The 14,218-nt window shown below is 45.6% G+C and overlaps 1 protein-coding gene across 1 annotated transcript in view; it reads right to left on the bottom strand.

Moving 5' to 3' along the window:
• Positions 1-7,202: 7,202 nt before the first annotated feature.
• Positions 7,203-14,218, bottom strand: part of Mthfd1l (methylenetetrahydrofolate dehydrogenase (NADP+ dependent) 1 like) — a 192,095-nt gene continuing 185,079 nt past the window's right edge. Inside the window, exon 27 of the mRNA XM_015497975.2 lies at positions 7,203-7,633. The gene's annotated coding sequence lies outside the window, so the exon portion shown is untranslated. The remainder of the gene's footprint in view (positions 7,634-14,218) is intronic.

Here is a 14,218-nt window from a genome sequence, read left to right as displayed (position 1 = left end):
GCTGGGCACAATCAGGAGCCACTTGTCAAAAGAAACTAACTTTATTTTTAGAACCACACACGCCAAACAAAACAGCCTCTCAGGAAAAATCCTCAGAGCCTCAACTGCCACCACCGGCTTTCCACAAGCCTCTCTCTCCCACACAAGCCTCTCTCCACCTCCCACAATCCTCCTGCTCTTGAGGCCGATTGGCTGGGTCACGTGGGCGGAGCCAAAAAAAGTCCCCCAATGAGCAGCTCCGTGGTCTGAAAGGGCAGGGAAACAGTCCAATGAGCATCACCGCAGAGGAGCCAATCAGCTAGATGTTGCTGGGGCCGAGGAGCCAATCAGCTAGATGTTGCTGGGGCCGCTGTGAAGTTTGCTGGCAGCTAGAAGTTTGCTGGCAGCTGGAAGTTTGCTGGGGCCCCTTTGGCTGTGGCTCTCAACAGGCGGTGTCCAGAGCCTTTACTCTCATTTTAATCATGGGATGAATATGGTTGATGGCATATCTGAAAATTCAGATATTTAGAGCATTTCAGGAGACTAGTAGGAACTCAGGGTATTTAATGGCTTCTAGGACCATTTTTGGAGAATCCTCCTATCTTCCTTAATCCACTAAGCCCACTTTTTTTTGGGGGGGGAGGTTTGGGTACCAGTGATTAAACCGAGGGGTGCTTAACCACTGAGCCACATTCCCAACATATTTTATGGTTTTTAAAATTTTGAGACAGGGTCTTGGTAAATTGCTTAGGGCCTCGCTAAATTGCTGAGGCTGGCTTTGACTTGTGATCCTCCTGCCTCTGACTCTCCAGTGGCTGGGATTACAGGTGTGTGCCACTGCCCCAGGCTTGCTGTCATGCCTTGGCTCAGGGCGGGGGTGGAGACTCAACCCTTCCCGGATTAGCAGATTTAGTGATCCTCTTACTTCAACCTCCCAGTTGCTGGGATCACAGCATGTGCACCACCATGCCTGGAAAAGGGCTGCGTTTTAAAGAAAGTATCTAATGAAGGTGCTCCTGGGACCAGCTTTTTTTTTTTTTTAATTAAAAGTCATGATTCTGAAACATCTTTGTATACAAAAACTGGCCTAAATACTTGGGGATCACTTAGTACCTGCCTAGAGAGGTTGTCTATGTACAACTAGTTCAGATGGGCTTAGCTTAACTTGAATACACCAGATATGACCTGGTGTTGCTCCGTGAAAAGTGACCATTGCAGCAGAACAGGGGCTCCAGTCATGGACGCAGGGAAGCAATACTAGGTTAGATGGCCTCACTTTAGACCCAGGGAGTTGCCTACTCAGAGCTTCAGTGGCACAAGAGATTAAGGATTGAGATTGGTGGCACACACCTGTAATCCTAGAGACTCTGGAGACTGAGGCAGGAGGACTGCAAGTTTGAGGCCAGCCTGGGCAACTTAGAGAGGCCCTGACTCAAAATAAAAAGTAAAAAGGCTGGGGTTGGGGCTGTGGCTCAGTGGTAGAGAGCACTGGGTTTGATCCTCAGTACCACATAAAAATAAAAATATTGTGTGTCCATCTACAACTAAAAAAAATTGAAAAAAAAAAAAGGCTGGGTATATGGTTCAATCTCCAATTAAAACACAACAAAGGAATAGGATTGAAATACCTAGGATGGTGACCCACTTTGACAAAGCTGAGATTATAGGAAGGTGGCATGGTTAAATTTTTTATTCCTTTCTGTTTCATCTTGAAGACTCAACTATAGGGTCCTATTCTTGTTTGTGAAGGTTTTTTTTTTTTTTTTTTGTACTAGGGATTGAACCCAGGGATGCTTAATCACTGAGCCACATCCTCATCCCTTTTCTTATTTTTTTGAGACAGAGTCTCACTAAGTTATTTAGGGCCTTGCTGAGTTGCTGGGGCTGATTTTGAACTCATGATCCTCCTGCCTCAGCCTCCCCAGTTGCCAGGATTACAGGTGTGTGCCACCAACCTCAGCCAGTTTATGAAGTGTTTTCTCCATTACTTTTTGTTCATGACATCCACTTTCTGGTATAGAAATCAGTCATCTTACTGAGGGCTCAACGGTCATCATTAAGAATGTTTCCTTGGGCAATCCCCTAAATAGATAGTCATTTTACATGCATGTTCTCTGTTCCGAACATGAAGCACCTGTAAGCAGCATCCCATAGCAATTGCCAAGTAGTGGAATGGACATGGGCTATTTAACTCTGTCCCATCTACAGTGACCAATGGCATCTGACCAGGGCTGTAGACACTGACTTGCTTTTAGGAAATTCATGGACTCTGGCAGAAGTCTTGCCTGGTTCATTCTGGGCATGATGGCACATACCTGGGGAAGCTGAGGCAAGGAGGATCACAAGTTCAAGGCCAGCCTCTGCAACTTAGTGAGATGAGACCCTGTCTTGAAAAATAAAAAGGACTGGGGAAGCAGCTCAGTGGTAGAGCGTCCCTATGCTCAATCCCTAGTATCTCAAACCAAAACAAAGGAACAAAAACAGTTTTTCCCAGCTCTTGAAGAATAAGTGTGTGAACCCAAATTAGAACCCCAAAGCCATCAACAGCTTGATCTGGAAATGAAATCTCTCTTTAAAGTAAGTTCTCAAGCCAGGTGTGGAGACATGCACCTGTAGTGCCGGCTACCTGAGCTTGGGAGTCAGAGGTCACCCTAAGCAACAGAGTAAGAGAGAGAGAGAGTGTGTGTCTGTGTGTGTGGTATTTCTCAAGGTGTGATCTGGGGGTTGTAAGCAACCCACCAGGGACAGGTGTAGGCCATCAGATCTGAACTGTGATTTCTTAAACTTTTGGTATTTGTGCATCTCAGTAATTTCTCATGACATGAACTAAAATCTTTTGCTTAGTAAATTCTACATTGATCCCAATTTTCCCGCACCATCTAGATGAACTACAATTCAATTCAATTCTGACACTAACTACTTGGAGTTAGCAAACACGGCACAAATTGAGGGCAAAGTTCTGAACAAGGCTGCCCCTCACTCAGATGCCCATCATAAGTGAGCTAACACATGCTTAGTGAGTAAATGGATGGATAAATTCACTCTGAAAATGTTTATTGATCAACTAGTATTTCCTCAGTCCACTATTCTGCAGGTTGGAGATACAGTGAAGAGCGCCCTGTGGCCATAGAACCTGTATGTTTTCTTCTTCAAACATTCTGCTTCACACACAGTAGTTACCCAAGACATGTTTGTAGGATGAATGAACAAATTAGTGAATTAAAAATTTTATTTCACAGTGTAAGATCCTTTATTATGAAAACCATACAGCAAGTTCTGTAATTTTGTGGACATGGCACTGTTGTGACCCACTGATGGATGTGGTTGCCAGATCTAGGATGCAAGCTAAGGTCCTGGGCGAGCTGGGGCGGGGGCGTGTGTTGCTGGACAGAATCTAAAGCCATGACATGGGAAGCCCCACCCCAGCACAGGGCAGTGGGGGCAGCCAGCTGCAGGCTGGGGTTGAAACTGTTAAGCAGGCTGGACATTGAAGTGTCCAGAGCTACTGCTCTCCTGTCTGAGTCAGGCTGGAGGAACTAGTGACAAGGCCACCTGTGCTACCCCAGGACAAGAATCTCTATTAGATATAGCTCAGGCATCCTCAACGGGATCTCGGCAACCTCCTGGAACACGGACACAGGTAGCCAAATTCCACAGAAGGCAACACTGCCCCTGAACCAGGGTTTAGGCTGCTAGAGTTTTTTTTTTTTTTCTCTTGCTACTGGGGCTTAACCCCAGGGGCAGTCTATCACTGAGCTACATTCCCAGTCCTTCTTATTTTGAGACAGGGTCTTGCTAAGTTGCCCAGCATGGCCTTGAACTTGTGGTCCTCCTGCCTCAGCCTCCTGAGTTGCTGGGATTATAGTTGAGTGCCACTGCACTGGGTTGCAGTGAAATTTCATATCTAGTCCCAGGGATCATAACCTTTTTTTTTGTGCCATGGACCCCCTTGAACAGATTAGTGGATCCGTGTACCCTTTATTGGAATAATGTTTTAAAATGCCTGACCTAAAACACTATGATTGGAAGCAGACCAGTGATGGTGAAATGTGATTATCAACAGGTTGAAAAGGCAGAGTTGTACAGCTGTATATATATATATATGCCTGTTTACACATGAAGCAAAGAAAGTGGCAGATCTAATAACTGCCATAATTTTGAGATAGTGAAGAGCATAAATGCTACCATGCATATCTGTAGGAACTGATTTCTACTGGTGACATAATAAAAATAACACCTTGGTTCACTGCCGACATGCACAACAGAAGGAAATACTACCTTGCAGTTGGAGCTTAGTGAAAATTAGGATAGGTCACTTTTCCTTCACTATTCCTTCAAGTTCACACACCCCTGAATTCTAGTCATCTTCCTCATTTGACATATAGGTGTAAGATGCTTGAGTCTGTCTATGCCTACTTTGGGGATCAAGGCACTATACCAAGACCTGTTATTGACCAGTTGTTCTGTCTCGATGCTGAACTTCTTCAGAGCATATGGATTATAGATTTGTAATACATGCACTTATTTTTACTCCCTCTGCATACAACTGTATACAAAAGCAATGTACAAATATATGTATGAGGATTTTTCTGGAATAAATAAGGTAAGCTTGGTCTACTATTTTGTTTGAAGGCAAGTGTACACTCTGATAAAAATTAAGCTATGGTCAGTATCAGATGGGGAGACCTCTTTAAATACCTGTTGGGATGCATCCTTTATATTACTTTAATGAAATTAGCACATTCTAGTCAAAGTAAACAAAATAACCTTGGCAATTGAATAATGAGCATTAATTGGGGGCAGGGTATGGATTGGTGGTAGAGTGTATGTTTAGCATGTGTGAGGCCCTGGGTTCAATTCCTAGCACCATTAAAAAAAAAAAAAAAGTATTAATGAATGGCTTGACTGATCGCCCTGCTGCCAATTCCAGTCACCTCCACTTTGGTACCAGTGGATCTGTACAGTGTTGTTTGAGCTTTCATGGGTGATCCTTTTGGCCCGGGACATCTCCTTTGCACTACCAGCCATCAGGTAGGGCAGGGGACAATTGTTGTGTGCCTGGTGTGTAGCTGGGGCCCCTCACCATTTCTGTACATTCTGATACAGAGGCAGACAGAAATCAGGATCTGCCCTTCTTGGGAAGATTTCCAGCTTACACTCACTCACCAGGCCAAAGTTTACTATTATTATTTTCCTTCCCATATTGTGGTCTCAGAAAAGATGGTTAATAATTGGCTTCTCCCAATCCTCCCCTAAATAGTACAGTTGTCCCTCAGTATCCTGGAACATTCATTCTGGAATTCCCTACAGATAGAAAAATCCGAAGATGCTCAGATAGTGTTTTCATAGAACCTACAAAATCCTCTTTATATTTAAAATCATTTTTAGTTATTTGTAATACCTAACACAATATAAATGTTATGGAAATGGCTCTCTTACGGCATTGTTTAGGAATAATGATAAGGAAGTATGTACTTGTTCAGATGTGGTTTTCTTTTTCTGAATATTTTTGATCACGGGTTGTTTGAATCCATGGAGGTGGAACCACAGATATGGAGGATGGACTCTCCGTTGCCCTTCGTGGACATGGAGGATGGACTCTCCTTCCTGCCTGTGAACACCTCTTGTCACTGTGGGTAGAGGAGCCTGTTAGTTCACCTGCCAGGATCTTCCTTCCAGCTGGGGGCTGTGCATGTCTCAGCAGGAGTGTGCTCTCCACACAGTAGGGTGCTCTCCACACAGTGGGGCAGCCAAGGAGAGAAAACAGGTGAGCAGAGCGGCAGGGGACACCCAGAGGGTTAAAAATGAGCCCCCAACTGGAGAAAGAGTTTGAGTCCCCACAACACCTAGAGCCTGGGTCCCGCCTAGGAACGCACTGAGGAAGACTTCTGCACAGAGGGACAGGGCTGTTGCTTTTTGGAGTCGAGGAGCTGCCTGTGAACCCAGTAAGGAAGGACGCCCTTGGCCTAAGATCTTTGCAAAGAACGTTTCTAAAATATGTTTTCCTCTAAAATGCTTTCAGAAATAGAAAATGACACTTTAAATGTCAGAGGAAAGTAATAAAAACATGAAGAGTGAAAGCAACATTTAAAAACAAATCACTTCTTGGGGCTGGGGTTGTAGATCAGTGATAGAGCATTTTCCTAGCCTGTGTGAGGTACTGGGTTCAATCCCCAGCACCACATAAAAAAATAAATAAGTAAAATAAAGGTACTGTGTCCACCTACAAGTAAAAATATTAAAAAAAGAAAAGAAAACCCTCAAGCAGCTTTTATTAAAAAAAAAAATCACTTCACAATGAGACAGGCTGCTTCCTGGTACCTTACGTGGACGGTGAATTCACCTTAAGGGCTCCTAACCATCAAATGGATTTGCCTCCAGGAAATGCTGGTGGGCTGTATATTTTGGGGGGTACCCTCAATAAAGGGCAGGGACAGGGAGGGGACATTTGTTATTCTTGGGACAGGTAGCCTTTGAATGGGGAGCCCTTTCAGTTATCAAACAATGTTTTGGAACAAACTAAATTGTTCATAAAGATACATTATGGGCCGAGTGGGGTCACTGGAGAGGGCAGTGCAAGAGCCACAGGAAGGACTCCACAGGACGTGCCTCAGGGTCATTTAGGGTATTTATGGTGACCATTTTACTTATACTGCTTAGAGGACAATCACTCCTTGTTAGTTCCTGAATCCTTGGTTTTGTTTTAACTTTTACATGATTTTATATTATTGTAGGAAGAAAGGGAAACAAAGAAGGGTCAGGAACTCTCAAGAGAGGGGAACAGGCCATAAAGCATTCTCTATCAAGAATGAAGGGCTGGGCCAAAGGAAAAACATTTGCCAAACACCTGACCTTTAAGAGCTATGTTTCCTAGCCCTATGGGCCCTAGAAACCTCAAACAGCACTGGAGATTCATTCACTGGTGGAAGGAACTAGCACATATCCAGTTGTTTTAAGTAAGTGATGTCAACTTCGCTGGCACCAAGAAGCAGCTCTGGATGTACAGTGCACTTTGTTCCAAGAGACCCCGCAATTCTCCAGCCGTTGGAAGATCTCACAGTTGATCAGATGTTTCTAGGCATGTTTCATTTCTTCGCTGTCACATTTATAAAGCTCTGAATGCATTCACAATTTCCAGGAAAATGGCCTCAGGTAACAACCCCACCAACTTCACAAGGACAGTGACCTCCAGAGAGCAGTTTTATCTGGCACCAAAAGCGTGGTTATTTTTCTAGATATGTTTATTTTCAGCTCAAAGACAAAACAGGGGGTGTAGCTCAGTGGCAGAGCACTTGCCTAGCATGCATGAGACCCTGGGCTCTATCCCCAGCACTGGAAAAAAAGGGGACAAAATAAGAAACTCTGTAGTGGAAAATGTACCTTTCAGTTCACACTCTTGCCATCCCTTAGTCCTCATAAAATAAACACTCTAAGTATAAGCAACGGAAAATAATGTAAACTCTGCAGAAGCAGAAAGTAAATTCGTTTCTTTCAGACTCGCTGGAGGTCCTCTGCTGCAAACAGAATTCGTCATGAACAGAGGAGAAGTCTTTGGCCTATTTCTTCATTTCCCCGACATTGCGTAACAGGCATATTTCAAATTTACTTTTTTCTCCAACTGCAGCAAAAAGGCAATGAGTCTTGTTTGAGGAACCTGAAAAAGAAGGAAAAAATGTTTCAGTAGTAGAACAACTTTTGGGGTTCAACTGTTACTATGTTGCACTTCTGAAGTCACTTGAGAAGATTCAAGTGACTTCATTCACAAAAAAGGGCCAGGACACTGCAGGGAAGGTTTTCCCTGGGGATTTGGCCTCAGCATGGCTCCTGGATCCAGCACCTGAACTTCCCAACAGATTCTAGAATTTCCATGACTTCCAGATAATGGTCGGCAGGATCCCGTGGATGTTTAGGATTTTAGATTAGGAATGTGGCTGCCTTGGATTTCAGTTCCTCTCTTACATAGTGGGCACAGAAGGCAGGGTCTGAAAATGCTCTGGGGACAAGAGGAAGTGGGTGGACCTGGGACTTCCTGTCGTTAAAGCTTTGTTGATTTTTCTCAGAGAATACTAAGCTCCTTTGCCCATCTTAAATCCTGCAACCTTTTAGAAAGAGAAAGTGATCAGACTACATTTTAAAGATACCAAACAGCAGGGTGGTGCACCCCTGTAATTCCAGTGACTTGGGAAGCTGAGGCAGGAGGATGGCAAGCTCGAGGCCAGACTGGGCAACTTAGTGAGGTCCTGGGCAACTTACTGAGACCCTGTCTCAGAATAAAACATAAAAAGGACTGGGGATGTGGCTCAGTGGCAAAGCACCCCTGGGTTCAATCCCTGATACCCAAACAAAAGAAAAGTAAATGAAACAAAACACCTAAGTTCCAGGAAAAAAAAATCTTTCACCATTGCAGGAAAAATGGAGATGCAAGTACGTGGCCTTTCATGTGGACGACACCGGGAAGGGTGGGCCACCCGAGCTCACTCTGTTGAAATGCAATGACCTGGCCTCTCACGGATGACTGAGCCGGCTGGAGGCGCAGGGGACGCTTGATGGGTTTAAAAACACAAGACAGAGACAGAGAGGGGACAGGAACTTCAATACTCCCTAACACTGGATTCCAAGTCAGGGGAGTAAACAGAACATAGAAGTGTTACAAGTATAACAAACACGAACAAATAGAAAATATTTGAGATGTTAGGGAGGGAGTACACCTGTGCAGCCCCTGCCCCAGAGACACAGCCAGAATCACCTTGGTGGACCTAGTGGCTGTGGACATGAGGCCAGTGAGTGAGGGGTGCTGGGGCAGAGGCGGGTGGGTTTTGCTGGCTGGAGAAGACCCTCAGCTTGGCAAGGTCAGGTTGGCCTAAGGCCATCTCTGCTGCAGAGGTGGCCGGGGAGGACCTGTTGTGGAGCCATACTGCCTTTGTCCTCTGCAGCACTGTGGTTAGAGGGGCTTAGAATTTGTGTTCTCACGTTTTAAGGAAACTTGAAGGGTTGGCGAAAGTATAGAAAGTCTGATTACAGATGGAAAAAAGAAATCAGACACGCAGTCGATAAGGTGAGAATATAAAAAGCCATCAGTTGTTTATTCAGGGGAAAGTAAATTGGAAGGCAGAATACAAAATATTCTATTTTGGTTATGGGATGATGAGAAATAAAAAAGTGCCCCCCAGATGCCTTTGAAGGGGATCTAAGAATGTCACAATTGTTGCCTAAGCTTTGAAACATCTCATTTTAGTCAGAAAGGGGAGGTTTAATTATCACCATCTTTCAGATGCCAGTGAGGATGGTTTAGGTAGCAGGACATCCATCCTACCTGGACCCTGCCTGGAAATGGGAGAAGGAGAAGGGGTGTTCTACTCCTAGGAAGGCCCAGGGTGAGGCCTGGGCCTCTTTCTTAAAGCACAAGGGTGATGAGCGACTTTTGAGAACCTATGTGAAAATATAAGGTTTCAAGACCCAAATCACAAAGTGCAGGTGCTCTCCTGGGGCATCCTGAAACCCTGTGGTGTGTGAGCTGGGGCTGGACAGGCCCTGTCCACAGAAGGGCTGGTACAGATCTACCCTACTCAAGGTTCATTCATGAGCCAGTACACACGCCTGTGATCCCCAGTGACTCTGGAGGCTGAGGCAGGAGGACTGCAACTTTGAGGTCAGCCTCAGCAACTTGGCAAGACCCTGTCTCAAAATGAAAAGGGTTGGGGATATAGCTCAGTGGTAGAGCACACCCAGGTTCAACCCTCAGTACCAAAACCATAACAATCACAAAAGATTAATTTATAAATATTAAGTCCCTTTGACAGTTTCTGCCCTAAAAGCAGTTTAGGGCAGAAATGAGCTGGTATTATGCTTCTTTCTGTGTGCATGATTCTAGAAAAGCAGTTCTCTGGTAGATAACTCACAGCGATAGCAGGAATAGAGGAAATCTGATTCTGTACTAAGCATAGCTTTGCATATCAGAATGAAGGGAAGGAGGGAGGACCCGAATTCCTCAGGGATTTTACCAGACTTCACAGTGTCTTCACTTGGACGGACCCAGCCAAGGCTCAGAAATATGATGAAGGTTCAGGATGAGAAACCAGAAGAACAGAACAAAACAAAACAAACCCCAAACCCAGACACCTCCAAACAAAAGACGGAACAGCAGGATCGATTTCACTGGGACAAAAACTTATTTTAATTCTCACTGTTCAGTGGCATTTGAAGGAAGGAATCAGGCCCTCATCCAGCCTGGTGAAAGCACCTCAGGGAAGTCTCGGGACAGAGGAGCCAAAGCTCAAATCCCCGCAACTTCTTGGATCTCACGTTCACATTCAGCCTCACGCAATTTCCTAGAGGGGTGAGGCGGACAGGAAAGGCCAGGGGGGGAAGGGGAGGAAGGAAAGCAGTCACCCACTGCCTGCTGTCCTCTCCCCACGGGGGCACATCTGCGCCACGGTCCTTGGAGAATAAGGAATGTGCTGCTCAGCAGCTCAGTGTCCAGGGCCATCTGGGGTCTGGTCCCTATGACATCAAAGCTGACGCACCAGATACTTCTTTTTCTGATGCCCAATCCAGTCCGAGCCGATGGCCATTTAAGGGGTCTTATCTTTATTTATTTTTAAATTTTTTTTGGTACCGTGGATTGAACTCAGAGATGCTTAATCACTGAACTACATCCCTAGCTTTTTTTGTTTGTTTGTTTTTTTATTCAGAGACAGGATCTGGCTGAGTTGCTAAGGGCCTCACTAAGTTGCTGAGGCTGGCTTTGAACTTGTGATCCTCCTGCCCCAGCCTTCCAAGTTGCTGGGATCATAGGCATGCGCCACTGTGCCAGCTATTTTTTTTGCTGTTAGTGGCTGCAGACCTCTGACTGTTGGTGCAGTGGTCTCTGCTCGCCAGGAGAGGTGCAGGCAAGAGCAAGAATGTTTGCTGGATCATGATGCTGAATGGCTGCTGAGGGAGCGCTGCTGGAGGGGTCTTAGCCCTTTTCGATTGTTCGAGCAGGGTCAGGTGAGGGATTTGAACTCCTGCCCAGCACAACAGTATTTAGCAGCTCACGAAGAAGCAGCCTTGGATAAACAAGGGCAAAAAAAATGCCAGTCAAGTAGAGAATTAAGAGGTAGCTCCATATGCTTAAAAAGAATTTTGATAAGGTTCTACCTTTCAATACTTGTGTAATTATCTTTGCATGATCATAAATATCTTTAAAAACTCATCCTATTCAACTAGCTGGTATTAAATTTCAGAACGGATGGAAGTCCATGTAGCCTGTGATTGAAGTTAAATGGTCTGGGGGAATAAAGGGTGCTTGAGAGTGAGAGTAGGTGGGTCTGGGCTGAATCCTGGCTTCTGGGGTCATTAGCTGTGTGATGTGAGCAGGTTGTTCCCCTCTCTGGGCCAGCGTTTACACAGCTCTGATATAAGAATACTGCAAACCTGTGGGTCACAAGAGAGGCAGTGCGGGCAGTGGGAAGGCAACCAGTCAGTCCCATGGCCCTCAGCCTCTGCTTCTTAGTGACCACCAGGGAAGGATTGGCTTTCCTGAAGCCAGTGGCTTCTCAGGACTCCTGTCCCAGAGGGTGTCATGACCCACCGTGGCAGATGCTGAGCACAGTGGGAGGTGACCACCGCAGCCCAGTGTCCGACCACAACTCCTGCTGGATCCTCAGGTGACCCCAGAGGAACCCTTGTTGGGGAACCCAGCATGTCAAGTAATGAAGGGCCCGGGCATGTGCATCACCAAGGCTGGGGGCACGTCCCTGGGCATCACCATTGGGCTCATGTGACCTACTTGGAGAGCAAGTGAAAAACGACCGAAAGGCTGGAAAAATACTATTCAAGAGAGATGAGAGAACTGTACACATACTTGTTCTGGAGACAAGTGACAAATGACAGAAATGTACCGTATAGGGGTGTGACATGAGAAGAGAGATTAGTTAGGACCAGGGTCAATTTTCGGCTTAAGAGAAATGATGTTGTTATTTTCTGAAGGCCAGGCTGGGAAATCTGAGACGCTCACAACACACAGAGACAGAACAAAGACCCAAACCACCCTGGTACCAGCGTTGATGGGCTCCTTTGTTAAACTAGCCCACCACATTTCTTTTCTGAGTTTTCTTTTTCAGGAACGATGAAGATAAAACATGTGGTTATGGATAAACGTGGACCTGACTCCTGCTTCTCAGCAGCAAACACATAAACACCCCCGAATGGACCTCACAGCACAAGACAAACAAGTCCACCCCTTTTCTTGACAACAATTTATGCAGGCAGCTCCTTGCCTTCGTCCCCACAGCCAGCCCCTAGGTTTTACTGAGGAAGACTTACAGAAAAGAGAAAAGCTCCCCCCTTGTTGACTCCTGTAGTGAAGTCATGCGAGTCTTGCAGGCCCAGCTTGGGCCTCACTGAGAGTCGGCTGGAGAGGGACCTTTAGGTCAGGCAAGCTCATCTGAAGGCCCAGAATGTTCTGGCAAGAGGGAGGGGTCCTGGGCTAAGGAACAGGGGTGGACGTGTTGGAGGAAGGACTGTCTCCTGAGAATATGCTGGGCATGCTGCTCTATGAGATGGAGAGGGAGCTCCAAACCCTGAGGACTTCTGATGGAAAACTTTCTGGGGAGGAGGATTGGGAGTGTGGCTAGTCTCCATGACAGGAAGCCAGCAGGTGTGGTCGAGTTGCTGGCTGAGGGGTGGACAGCTCTGGGCTCAGAAGCTGCAAGTGAAGCCCCCGCCCTCCCCAAGCCAAAACCCTGTCGATCAGGAGCCAGCAAGTGCCCTGGTTTCTGCAGCTCTGCCCTTTCTGTGACTCACGGGGCCCCCTGAGTTAGAAGATCTGCCCATCTGTACATGTCCCTCCAGAAACAGGAGAGCCTAGGACACCGCTGTGCCACAGTCAAGGGTTGAATGTGTCTCCCAAAGAATACTGAGCACCTGTGACAGTGACCTTATTTGAAAAATGGGGTCTTACGCAGAGTAACTTTGTGAAGATGAGGTCATTGGTGAGGATGTGGGGGGAAAAGGTACATTCCTACACTGCTGGGTGGGGGGGGACTGAAAATTGGTGCAACTACTTTAGAAAGCAGTGTGGAGATTCCTCAGAAAACTCAGAATGGAACCACCACTTGACCTAGTTATCTCACTCCTTGGTTTATACCCAATGGACTTAAAATCAGCATACTACAGTGATATAGCCACATCAATGTTCATAGCATCTCAATTCCCAATAGCTAAACTATGGAACCAACCTAGATGCCCTTCAACAGATGAATGGATAAAGAAAATATGGTGTGTATATACACAATGGACTATTACTCAGCCTTAAAGAAGAATGAAATTATAGCATTTTCTGGTAAATGGATGGAACTGGAGAATATCATGCTAATCCCAAATAAGCCAATCCCCCCAAAACAAAGGCTAAATGTTTTCTTTGATACACAGATTCTATTTCATAATGGGGGGGCATCTAGGGAAGAATAAAGGTACTTTGGATTAGACAGAGGGGAGTGAAGGGAGGGGAGGGGATAGGAGTGTAGGAAAGATAGTAGAATGAACCAGACATTATTACCCTATGTGCATATGACTATATGACCTGTGTGATTCTATATCATGTACAACCAGAAGAATGAGAAGTTATATGCCATTTATGTATAATGTGTCAAAATGCATTCTACTATCATGTTTAACTAGTTAGAACAAATAAAAAAATGAATCCTTAAAAAAAAAAAGATGAGGTCATTATGTTGGGCCTGAGTCCAATATGACTGGTGTCGTTACAGGAAGAGAAGGCCACGTGAAGACAGACTCACAGGAGAACCCCAGGGAGAGACTGGAGTGAGGCACTGTGTGGCGGGGATGCCCCAAGGCACCCTTGAAGGAAGCATGACACCTTGACCCTGACCTTCACACCTCCAGCACGGCAGGAGGGCAAATTTCTCTTATTTTAAGCCCTCCTTCTGGGGTACTCCGTTATGGTAGCTCTAGGAAATGAACACACCGAGGTTTCTCTGACTCATGAGCATCTACTCTGTACCAAAGAATGTGTGGTAGAGAGGTAAGAAGTTACCCTTTCAAAGGGCCTGAGGACTGACCACTAATTCCAAGTCCACACCTGGGAGTGGACCCAACTCATGGACAGCCATGAGGTAGGAACTTGTAGGAATCAAGGAAGGACTTTAATCACTTTTTTTTTTTTTTTTTGTACAGGGGAGTAAATACAGGACCTCTAAGCCACATCCCCAGCCCTAGTTTGAATTTTATTTAGAGA

The sequence above is a fragment of the Marmota marmota genome, unplaced genomic scaffold (genome assembly GCF_001458135.2).
Source record: "Marmota marmota marmota unplaced genomic scaffold, marMar, whole genome shotgun sequence".
In the NCBI taxonomy this organism is placed as follows: domain Eukaryota; kingdom Metazoa; phylum Chordata; class Mammalia; order Rodentia; family Sciuridae; genus Marmota; species Marmota marmota.
The sequence above is the reverse complement of the archived record's forward strand: the minus strand, read 5'-3'. Positions and strand labels throughout refer to the sequence as shown.